Below are 12,944 nucleotides of genomic sequence, written 5' to 3' on the forward strand. Positions count from 1 at the left end.
TATATAGAGTTGAACACTTGAACAGAGAGGTGGTGTTACTTCCTGCAGATGAGAAAGGGGGCACTATTCTATATGATAAAGAAGACAGCCAAGTTTACAGTGCACAGGATGACAAGTTTAGCTCAGTCTCTGTGAGAGCACTTTCTGTAGGAGAGACAGCTTCAGGTAGTAAACATCTGGAGTGAATTGAGGGTAGAGGTATTGCAGAGGGAGGAAGAAAGCTAAGATGGTCATTTTCTGCACACAGGGTCAACATTCACACACAGATCAAAGGACAGCTTTGCTGTTTTCTTCTGTGGAGAAAAGACTTTCCCATTTCTCCATAGGTCTGAGGCTCTGGGGTCCTTGACATGGCCATGCCCACATCAACAGTCCGCATTCCCTCAGAGTTTTTTTTCTCCCTGTGCAATTTTCTTTTTGATTTAATGCTTTAATGGACACGTAGGCTGGTTCTGTTACTTGGGCATTGAGAATAGGGTAGCAATAAAGAGATGTGCAAATATCTACAGCATGTTGACTTGATTAGAGTACTTTAAGGCTAAGTCCCACAATGGATCTATTTTAAATTTTGTATGGGGCCTCCACACTGACTTTCATAGTGGCTGTTACAGTTTGCATCCCCACCAAGTATACAGCCTTCTTTCTCTATACATCCTCAACAGCATCTGCTGTTACTTATTTTGTTTTGGTTTTTGATTGCCATTGTTGTAATTGCAGTGAGATAGATCTCAATGCAATTTAAATTTATTACTTCCTCAATAATTAAAGATGTTGGAGGGATTTTCAAATAATTTTAGCCATTTGCATCCCCCCTTTGAGAACTATCTACACTAAGTCCATCTATTGATCACATACATTTTTTGTGTTTAAAATTTATATTTAAGTATACATATTCCATATATAATTTTTCTACTATGAAGTTGGAAAAGACATTTTTACATTTTGAATCCTAATTCTTCATTCTGTAAATGGCTAACCTTACTATGTAGAATCTTATTAATTTTGTGCAATGCTATTTGTCAGTTTTGGTGTTGGCCCAGTGGTGTAATTTCATGATGTCATTCTCAATGTCCATATCTTGAAGTTTTCTGCCTATGTTTTCCAATAATACATTCAGTGTTTATGTTTTACTTCAAATTTTTAAAAATTCACTCTGAGGTAATTTTTTATTAGATATTTTCTTTATTTACATTTCAAATGCTATCCCTAAAGTCCCCTATACCCTCCCCCCGCCCTGTTCCCCAACCTACCCACTACTGATTGCTGGCCCTGGCATTTCCCTGTACTGGGGTATATAATCTTCTCAAGACTGAGGGCCTCTCTGCCCATTGATGACCTATTAGGCCATCCTAATAGGGGACCCTGTGTTCCATCCAATAGCTGACTGTCAAAATCCACTTCTGTATTTGCCAGGCACTGGCATAGCCTCATAGGTCCCCTATGAAGGAGCAAGAGAAAATACCCAAGGAGCTGAAGGGGTCTGTAACCCTATAGGAGGAACAACAATATGAACTAACCAGTACCCCCAGAGCTTATGTCTCTAGTTGCATATGTAGCAGAGGATGGACTAATAAGCCATCAATGGGAGGAGAGGCCTTTGGTCTTGGGAAGATTATATGCCCCAGTATAGGGGATTTCCAGGGCCAGGAATTGTGAGTGGGTGGGTTGGGGAGCAGGGGGAGGTGTCAGGGTTAGGGGATTTTCAGAGAGTAATCTAGGAAAAGGAATAGCATGAAATGTAAATGAAGAAAATATCTAATAATAAAAGAGATGATTACTAAGGAATAAATTATTGACTTACTATCTTTACATAAAAAGTCATGGATATAGCTTAGTTCTTTAAATACAGAAATCCAGCTGTCTCTCTCAGTGTAGGTGTTTTACACACCTCTGAAATATTAGGCCAGAGCCTTGCAGGTCTGGCTTATTACACTTAAGAGATTTAGGTCTGTCATACTCCTTTTTATTTTTTGTTTTGTCTGTTTTTAGTTGTACTTGAGGCTCATGGTCTTTTTGCTTTTCCATATAAATTTTACATTTTTTCTTATTTTTATGAAGAATTTAATTACAATTTTGATGAAGATTGCATTGAAGCCACACATCACAATTGGTTATATTAGCCATTCTGATAATTTTAATTCTATAAATGCATGAGCATGAAAATTTTCTTTTCTTTTCTTTCTCACGTTTATTCTTAAATTTTAGCTATTTAGCATCTTACAGTTTTTGCTTCTTTGATTAGGTTTATCCCTAGGTATATTACTATTGATTTTTGATGCTATTGTGAATTAAAATTTTTCCTTTTTTTTCTTGGCATGTTTGTTCCTTGCATGTTTAAAAGCTACTGATAATAGGATGTTGATTTTGTATTTTTCTACTTTCTTGAAAGTTCCTACAAGCTTTTAAGATTTCTTATAGAATAAAGTAGTGATAATAAGCACTCACGTCTTATTTCTGATTTTCTAGCAAACATTTGGGTTTTATTACCTTTAGTATAATGTTGGCTAAAGGTTTGTTTTGGGCAGACATCAATGCATTGAGATGTGTCTCTTGTATTTCTTGTCTATTCAGTATTTTCATCAGTAAGAAATGCATAACTTTGCTAACAGCCCTTTTGAATTTATTAAAGTGATCTCATAATTTTTATCTTTTTGTCTATTTATATGCTATATTACATATATTGATTTGCCTTCCATCCATGGGATGAAAGAAATTTAGTCATGATGCATGGTCTTCTTAATTTGATTTTGAATTTCATTTATATGAACTTTATTGTGGATTTCCCAATAAATTCTTTAGGGACCTTGATCAACATTATTGTTGCTAATGTTGTATCTTACTGTGTTTTCGTGTGGGGTAATACTAGCTTCATTGAGTGAATTTAGTTCTTTTTCTTTCTCTTTTTAGAAACAGTTTGAGGGGTTTTCGAGCTAACTCTCCATCAGATAGTAGAATTTGGTAGATAGTAGAATCTGGTCATAGGCTTTTCTTTGTGATAAACATTTAATTATTATTTCTGTTTCAATATGAACTAACCAGTACCCTTGGAGCTCGTGTCTCTAGTTGCATATGGATCAAAATATGGCCTAGTCGGCCATCAGTGGAAAGAGAGGCCCATTGGTCGTGCAAATTTTATTTGCCTCAGGACAGGGGAACGAATGCCAGGGCCAAGGAGTGGGAGTGGGTGGGTAGGGGAGTGTGGGGGGGGAGGGTATGGGGGACTGTCTTAGTCAGGGTTTCTATTCCTGCACAAACATCATGACCAAGAAGCAAGTTGGGGAGGAAAGGGTTTATTCGGCTTACACTTCCATACTGCTGTTCATCACCAAAGGAAGTCAGGACTGGAACTCAGACAGGTCAGAAAGCAGGAGCTGGTGCAGAGGCCATGGAGGGATGTTCTTTACTGGCTTGCTTCCCCTGGCTTGCTCAGCCTACTCTCTTATAGAACCCAAGACTACCAGCCCAGGGATGGTCCCACCCACAAGGGGCCTTTCCCCCTTGATCACTAATTGAGAAAATGCCTTACAGTTGGATCTCATGGAGGCATTTCCTCAACTGAAGCTCCTTTCTCTGTTATAACTCCAGCTGTGTCAAGTTGACACAAAAATAGCCAGTACAATTGACACCTTGTCAACTTGACACACAAACACATCACTAGTAAGCCTCAACCCTTACATTTTTATTCATCCCCAAGATCTAAATAACTTTAAAAGTCCCACAGTCTTTACATATTCTTAAAATTTCAATCTCTTTAAAATATCCATCTCTTTTAAAATCCAAAGTCTTTTTACAATTAAAAGTCTCTTAACTGTGGGCTCCACTAAAACAGTTTCTTCCTTCAAGAGGGAAAATATCAGGGCACAGTCACAATCAAAGCAAAAATCAATCTCCAACCGTCCAACGTCTGGGATCCAACTCACAATCTTCTGGGCTCCTCCAAGGGCTTGGGTCACTTCTCCAGCCATGCCCTTTGTAGCACACATCGTCCTCTGGGCTCCATATGCCTGTACTCCACTGCTGCTGCTGCTCTTTGTGGTCATCTCATGGTACTGGCATCTCCAAAACACTGCATGACCCCTTCAGTCCTGGGCCTTCAATTACAACTGAGGCTGCACCTTCACCAATGGCCTTCCATGGCCTCTCACAGTGCCGAGCCTCAGCTGCTCTGCATGACCCCTTCATGCCTTCAAAACCAGTACCACCTGGGTGACCCTTACACATTACCAAGTCCCACTGCAGAAGGAGTACAACCTTGCCTATCTCTGGAACACAGCCTCTTTGTGCTTTCAGAAAACACTTCCCAGAAGATGTCACCTCAACGATGCTGGTCTCTTCTTAATCACCGCTAATTTCTTAGCTCCAGCTAACCAGCATCAATAGTCCCAGTAATGCAAAGTTTTTGCTTTAGTAGTTCTGGTATCTTGTTAATCACAGCTGATTCTTCAGCCCCAGCTAACCAGAACTACAAAACCTTCACAATCAAAACAGCAATGGTCCTGAAAAGAGTCTTTAATTATCCCTCTGAAATTTCACAAACCAGACCTCCATCTTCTGCACTGTTCTCAACATTATCTTCCAAGCTCCTACACAACATCTGACAGAGCTCTTAACAACAAATGGATCTTCAAGCCCACAGTTCCAAAGTCCTTCCACAGTCCTCCCCCAAAACATGGTCAGGTTGTCACAGGAATATCCCACTCCTGGTACCAATTTGTCTTAGTCAGGGTTTCTATTCCTGCACAAACATCATGACCAAGAAGCAAGTTGGGGAGGAAAGGGTTTATTTGGCTTACACTTCCATACTGCTGTTCATCACCAAAGGAAGTCAGGACTGGAACTCAAGCAGGTCAGAAAGCAGGAGCTGGTGCAGAGGCCATGGAGGGATGTTCTTTACTGGCTTGCTTCCCCTGGCTTGCTCAGCCTACTCTCTTATAGAACCCAAGACTACCAGCCCAGGGATGGTCCCACCCACAAGGGGCCTTTCCCCCTTGATCACTAATTGAGAAAATGCCTTACAGTTGGATCTCATGGAGGCATTTCCTCAACTGAAGCTCCTTTCTCTGTTATAACTCCAGCTGTGTCAAGTTGACACAAAAGTAGCCAGTACAGGGGACTTTTGGGATAGCATTGGAAATGTAAATGTGGAAAATATCTAATAAAAAATTTAAAAAATTATTTCTGTTTCATTGCTTGTTAATGGCCTTGTTTAATGTCCATTCCTTCCTTTTATTTTGGATGATCATTTGTGTTTAGGAAGTTACTTATTTTTCCTCTAGTTTGTTTAGCTCTTTGTAGTATAATATTTGAAGTATTCCATAATAATTTTTGTATATCATTGGTATCTGTTGTAATCTTCCCATTTGGCTCCCTAATAATAATTGTAATATTTTGAGAAAAGGTTTTGTTTTTTGTTTTTTTTTTTATAGTTTAGATAGGGGTTTCTAAATACTTCAACAAAGAATCAAGTGTTCTTCGATTGGTTTTATGTAATTTTATTAAGTTTCTCCTTTGTTAATTTTTGCTGTCATTTGATTTTATTTCCTGGTTTACATTGTATTTAGCATATTTCTCTCTGTGGGTCTTTGTCTCTGTCTCTGTCTCTGTCTCTGTGTCTCTGTGTCTCTGTGTCTCTGTGTCTCTCTGTCTCTCTCTCTCTCTCTCTCTCTCTCTCTCTCTCTCACACACACACACAATGTTTAAATTTCCTTAGCTGTTTCACAAAGATTTTAATGCATTTTGTTTTCAGTACATTTGATACTAGATCTTTAAAATTTTCCTTACCTGGTTTCTGTAATGACTCACTGGTCCTTCAAGTGTGTATTGTGCACTCTCCACATATTTTTGTGGTTTTCATAGTTATTTTTAGTCTTGATTTTTGTGTTATTATACTATGATCTTACAAGATTCAACACATTATTTGCCTTTCATTTAATTATTGTTCATTTTGGAGAAAACTATATCAATTCCTGATAATAATGAGGATTTTTCTTTCTACTGGATAGAATAGTCTATAGCAATCTGTAAGCTTGGTCCATTTCTTAGTTTAACACTGACATCTTCACTTTGGTAGAGAACTTAAAGAAGAGAGTACAGTTTTAAATTGTTAAGACTGCTGGTGTATCAATAATTGTTAGACATTTTCAGATAATAATAATGTTTCCTTTATGTAACTGAGAGCTCAACATTTGGTGTCTTTATGTTCATAGATGTTATAACTTTTGGGTAGATTGTTGTATTTATTAGTATAGAATAACTTTCTTTTTCTTTTTTTAATATTGGTTTGAAATCTACTTTATCATATATTAGAATAGCTCTAGAAGCATGTTTTTTCTTTAATCTACTTTCTATATAGTTTCATTTCCAGGAAGAACATATTGTATCTATGTTACCTTGCTTTGGGTGAGTTCCAGAATTTTTTTTTTTTTTTTTGGTTTTTTGAGACAGGGTTTCTCTGTAAAGCCCTGGCTGTCCTGGAACTCACTTTGTAGACCAGGCTGACTAGAACTCAGAAATCCGCCTGCCTCTGCCTCTGCCTCCTGAGTGCTGGGATTAAAGGTGTGCGCCACCATGCCCGACCCAGAATCTTTTATTAATAAATTTTCAATGGCAATCCTATTAAATATTGTAATAAACTGCCAAGTATGTTCACCTATATTTAGGCAAAAATTACCAATCTTTTGGTTACTTAAAATGAGAATGAGCTTATGATACTTATGAGTATGTCAATTTTGTTAACTATTGGACAATCACTTACCACTGTGGCAGAAATGGGTAAGATAGGAAATTAGATATCATTTAATTAGATAGTAAAGCCATTTAATAGGTTTCAAGTATTCTATTTATTTTCTTATTATGGTCTATTCATTATGGCAGCCATTAGCTATATATGGATATTGGACAATAAAATGTGGCTAATGTGAATATGGAAACAACTTTATTTTTATTTTATTTTAGCTAGTCTAAATTTAAAACTATTAATAAATTCAGTTGCTGAAAACTTTTAAATATGAAATTAAGTACAGATTATGTACCTTTAGTGACATTTATGTACAGATAAGGAAATGGTTAATCTAAAAGTCATTGTATCTCTATGAATTAGAACACTTTATTTTGTTAACAGTGTATTATGAGAGTTATTTAATGAAATAGTACCCTGTTTATGCTGCTCTATGAATGGCGTTCAATATGCATTCTGAGTATGAACAATAGAAAATGTAAAATGTGTGTGACTTCAGTGTATTTGTAGAGGGTAGTAACAGTCTAACATCTGGGGCAATTATTTTCACTTTAATTTTACTGAATACTTACTTTACTGTGTGGAAAATAAGTGAAATAATCAGAAAGAGAAAAATGATACAAGTTTGGGTAGATGTTAGAGAGTGGATTTATTTTAAATTAGTCAGACCTTCAATTTTTTCATTGGTTAAAGGGGCATGTTTTTCTGACAGATAGAATAATTATCAGTCAAGAAAAACCAGTTCATTAATATTTTTATATCCATTGAGAATATAATTGAAAGTGTCTGAAGATTTCCTACTCAATGAATATCTGAGAGCAGTAGCACCTTGTCTTAGCTAGGGTTTTACTGCTGTGAAAAGACACCATGACCAAGGCAAGTCTTATAAAATAAACATTTAATTGGGTCTGGCTTACAGGTACAGAGGTTCAGTCCATTATCATCAAGGTGGGAGCACAGCAGTATCCAGGCAGACAGAGTGCAGGAGGATCTGAGAGTTCTATGTCTTCAGGCTGCTAGTGGAAGATTGACTTCCAGGCAACTAGGGTGAGGATCTTATGTCTATACCCACAGTGACACACCTACTCCAACCAGGTCACACCTATTCCATCAAGGCCACACCTCCAAATGGTGCCACTCCCTGATGCAAGAATATACTAACTATCACACACCTTTAAAGCTGGAGAATGTGGTTGAGTGTTGTCTGCTTTTGACAGTTATTTTCAGAATTATGATACCTTTTTCTCACCTAAATTCAACTTCTTTAAATGTTAATCTCCCAGTTATTTATTCCCTAGATGGCACAGCATGGCTTTCCAGAATATATAATCCAGTTTCAATAGTTAAACTTATATTCCAGAAATGTTACTCACCTCAATTTGGGGGAGAGTTTAAGATTTGGACTTCTGTCACCAAACACTTGTTATCTGTCATCCACAATAGGGTCTGGGTTTGGTGACTGTATATGGAATGGATCCCCAGGTGGAACAGTCACTGGCTTTCCTTCAGTTTCTGCTCCTCACTTTGTCTCTGTATCTCTCCCCATGGGTATTTTGATCCCCCTTCTAAGGACAGAAGTATTTATACTTTGGTCTTCCTTCTTCTTGAGCTTCATGTGGTCTGTGAATTGTATCTTCGATACTCCAAACTGACAAATGCAGAGGTAGATGCTCACAGCCATCAACATTGGACTGAGCACAAGGTCCCCAATGGAGGAACTAAAGAAAGGACCCAAGGAGCTGAAGGGGTTGCAGTCCCATAGGAGGAACAAAAATATGAACCAACCAGTAACCCCAGAGATTCCAGGGACTAAACTACTAACCAAAGAGTACACACGGAGGGACTTATGGCTCCAGTTGCTTATGTAGCAGAGGATGGCCTTGTGGGACATCAGTGGAAGGAGAGGCCTTTGGTCCCTTGAAGGCTCAATGCTCCAGTGAAGGAGAATGCCAGGACAGGGAAGTGGGAGTGAGTGGGTTAGAGAGCAGGGGGAGGGGGATGGGATAGTGGTTTTTGGAGGGGAAACCAGGAAAGTGAATAACATTTGAAATGTAAATAAAGAAATTATATAATGATGATGATGGTAATAATAATAATAATAATAATAATAATAATAATAATAATAATAAAAGACTAGGACCCAGATCAGGAATTATGGGGCCAGAAACCAGACATCAGAGATCAGGAAGCAAGGGGTGAAAAAATATTTGGACGTCTGCTTGAATTAGGCATTTGATATAAATAGTGTTTTCTTTAGATGTTAGAAAGATGTTAGCCAACGTGTATCTTGATCACCTTGTTATATACACTGGCTATCCAACTCTTTCTCCCTATTATTACTACTGATAACAAAAAGGAGAGGAAAATATTGTTCCATACATATTCTCACAATGGGTTTCTTTATTCTTTAAGACTTCTAATTCAAATGAAAAGCTAAAAGTGAAAAAGATTTTTCTATTACATTTTAATCACTTTCTTCTTTGATGTTAAAGTGAAGGAAAATATACAGATATGTTTACAAGTTGCTATGTGAGCAGTTATGTGAAATTTATGCTGTGTAATGGATTATGGAAAGTAGCTTTGAACAAACTAAATGCCCATTTCATTTGATCAAAGCATGTTTTCACAAATCCAATAATTATGCAATGTGCTATTTTTTATAAAGTTTTTCAAAGTATGGTAAACAAGCATTGGGCTCTCCTCATTTGCACAGGAAAATGGACTTATAGGCTAAGGGTGATTTATGTACTGAAGTAATTTAAATTCCATACTTCCAAAGTCACATTGCATATGTTACATGCCTATAATTATGCTCCTCCGGGTGTGCAAGCCAAGAAGGTGGCAGAGTCAGACGCAAAGAAAGAAAAGAGATTGATGATATGGTATTTTGCTAATACAATGCAAAGGCACTAACAGATTATGAGCCTCATTCTCGCCTTTCCTTCTAGTTCTTTCTAAATTACGTTTTCAAGCTGATGTCTTCACTGATCTGTCATTTCCTGCAACTGCTGTCATTCTGCTATGTTGAAAAATATATAAAAAATGATAAACAAGTGTTTCCCGTCTTTTAAATTCATTTAGATTAAGGATAGAAGGTCCCCTCCCTTCTTTCATTACCATCACATAGATCTGCTTCATTAGATGTCAGATACATTTGATTAAGTGTCAAATAATTCTTCCTTCTAATTTGAGGACATTTGGAATAGGAGACCTGTTTTACCAAAACTAAGATAATGTGCTCATGTCTTATGAAAAGTTGAGAGAAAGGAATACAGTGCATTATAGAAGACTGTTGTTTACTTCCTAGTTCTTAAAATTACAAATTCTATATGTTGGTTGTCTTAAAAGGAATGATATGGATGTAGTTTTGGAGTGGATAGGAGGATTATTTTCCTGTTTTTTAGATACTTTCTTGCTTTCTTGTTAGGGGTACTTCAGTCAATCTGAATATTTTTATATATAGGAGTAAAATTTGGCAGGCTAAGTACACCCTTATTCAGATATACATCCTAATTTCTGTCTGATGCTAAAGCCATGATGTTTAACAGTTATATTCTTCAGGCTGACTTCACTTTATGGTCTATACATTCTATTCTGTTTTTAAAGGCACTCCACTCAATTGTAAAGTTTTAGTCACCTGCTTCTTTGCTTTTTGTTCCTACTCTGAAGAAAAATGTCATCTCATCAATACAAATATGCCATGTCACAGTGTGCACTTTCAAAGAGAGAAATGCTACGCTTTGCATTTCTTTCAGTGTGGAAACTACCTTTTGATATCATTTTTAATGTCACTTTGACTCTGTGTGTGGTTTTTTTTAGCCCTATTTTGCAACTTCAGATAATGTTTTCTCTAGTATTTTTTATATATTTGATGCCACAATGAGACAATGATGTTATATTTGGAGAAATTATTGAAAGCCGGGGTAAAAATAAAAAGGAGAGTAACAAATTATAAAATAGAACTTGTCTTATGTTACTAGAAAAGAAAAGATTCTTTAGAATATCATCTAAATGTGGTTCTACCACTGTTAAGTGAATACCTAGTGCAAGCTTATTTTGAATGATGGTTTTGGATGGATTGGTATATCCAGTTATCTTCTCCTTTGAAGAGAACGGATTTCTGGGAAACTCTCAAGTAGCAAGAGAAAAAAAACAACTCATGAAAGAATAATCCTACTTCTGCAGAAGGCCAATTATCACTTTTAAAAACTTAACTACCTCTTTTTTTAAAGGATTTTATATTAGATATTTTCTTCATTTACATTTCAAATGCTATCCCCAAAGCCCCCTATACCCTCCCCCCACCCTGCTCTCTAATCCACCCATTCCCACTCCCTGGCCCTGGCATTCCCCTGTACTGGGGCATATGATCTTCACAAACCAAGAGCCTCTCCTCCCATTGATGGCTGATTAGGCCATCCTCTGTTCCATATATAGCTAGAGACACAGCTCTGGGGGGTACTGGTTACTACCTCTTAAGAACTATCTCTTTTCAGCAGTGTTCTAAGGACATATAATTTCTTAATGAGTCTTGATGAGAAAAAAAAACTCTAATTCATAATATACAGATCTGTAAATAGAGTTTTCTCTGTTTACCCAGAAATGCTATGGTTATAAGTATGTCACTTGACTATCAAAATTCAAATCTATCCAAGTGACATTCCAAGAAATACAATAAATTTATCTAGACTCTTCATTAAATAGATTTGTTTTCATGGCTATTTTTTTCTGATCAGAATTTTAAAGGAATGAATAACAAAACCGCTCATAAATTTCTTTTCTTGTTGCTCTGAATTACGTAAGGAGAACAAATTAAGCAAGGAAGAGTTAATTTTGTATGAAGTTTGAGCATCCAGTTTGCCATGCTGAGGAATCCATGGTATTGAGAACAACTATGACTGTGGGTGAGAAGCTGTAGGCTGATGTGTGCGTTAAGCTGGTGGTTCACCCTGTTTGCATTCAGGAGGTGGGAGATCAACTACCTTCCTTGATTTTATTTAGTCACCTGTAATTTTTAATTGTTGTAGAATTAGCTACATTTGGCTATGTAATGTAGAAAATTGTAGTTATCCTGTGTGTCTTCCTTTGGAAGTTTTCTGAATTTAAACATTGATATCAGGAAGAACCATGGCCAGCAACAGAGTGGTAGAAACTGTATTGTATGGCATCGAGACCTGTCCAATGTTATTTTTTAGACTGACTAACATTTTTTAATTAGGTATTTTCTTCATTTACATTTCCAATGCTACCCCAAAAGTTCCCCATACCCTCCCATCCCACTCCCCTACCCCCCCCCCCAACTCCCACTTCTTGGCCCTGGCGTTCCCCTGTACTGAGGCAAAACCAATGGGCCTCTCTTTCCACTGATGGCCGACTAGGCCATCTTCTGCTACATATGCAGCTAGAGACACGAGCTCTGGGGGTACTGGTTAGTTCATATTGTTGTTCCACCTATAGGGTTGCAGACCCCTGACTAACTTTTGAGTAATTCTGCATAGACACTTTGATCCTACAAATACTGGGCTGTAGCTATAACAAGGGTCAATAATCCAAACATTGAAGAAAAATATTAGGAAGATTAGACAGACAGACAGAGAGGTGGTAGGCAAACATGTTATTATGCACTATAGTCTAATACTCAATAATTATAATTATTTCCTAATATTAACAATGCTGGAGTTAAAATTATTTCCAAGTATTTAATTACTTTTAACAGAGTCATTTTAAATTCATTATTTTTGAGATGTGCCTATAGTCCAAATTCTTAGGAAACTGAGGCAGAAGAATCATGAATTTGAGGTCTGATTGAGCTACATAACAATATCTTGTCTCAGAAAACAGACAACTGTCAAACTAAGAAATGAAAAGCTCATTGTATGTAATAATACATAGTATTTTCTAACAAGATTAGAAGTGATGGTTAATCGAAGGATTTCTTGAAATTTCCCAAGTTTTTCTCCATTAAATTGTTTTCATGAGGCTAAACAGTTTTAACCTTTTTTCTAGTAGTTTGCTTAAAGAAGAAATACTTGCTAAAAAGTTCCTTAATTTAAAAGTAACGTGGGTAACAATTATAAAGCAGTTCTTCCAGTTTGAACCTTTTTGTATGTTAAAAAAAATAACCATTGTAGTTTGCATTTCTATGGAAGTAGCAAATTAAATTATTTTTTAACAGTTAGTAATCATTCAGTCTACAAATATTTATTAT

The sequence above is a fragment of the Mus caroli genome, unplaced genomic scaffold, assembly GCF_978045245.1.
Source record: "Mus caroli unplaced genomic scaffold, Mus_caroli_1 scaffold_2, whole genome shotgun sequence".
NCBI lineage: Eukaryota > Metazoa > Chordata > Mammalia > Rodentia > Muridae > Mus > Mus caroli.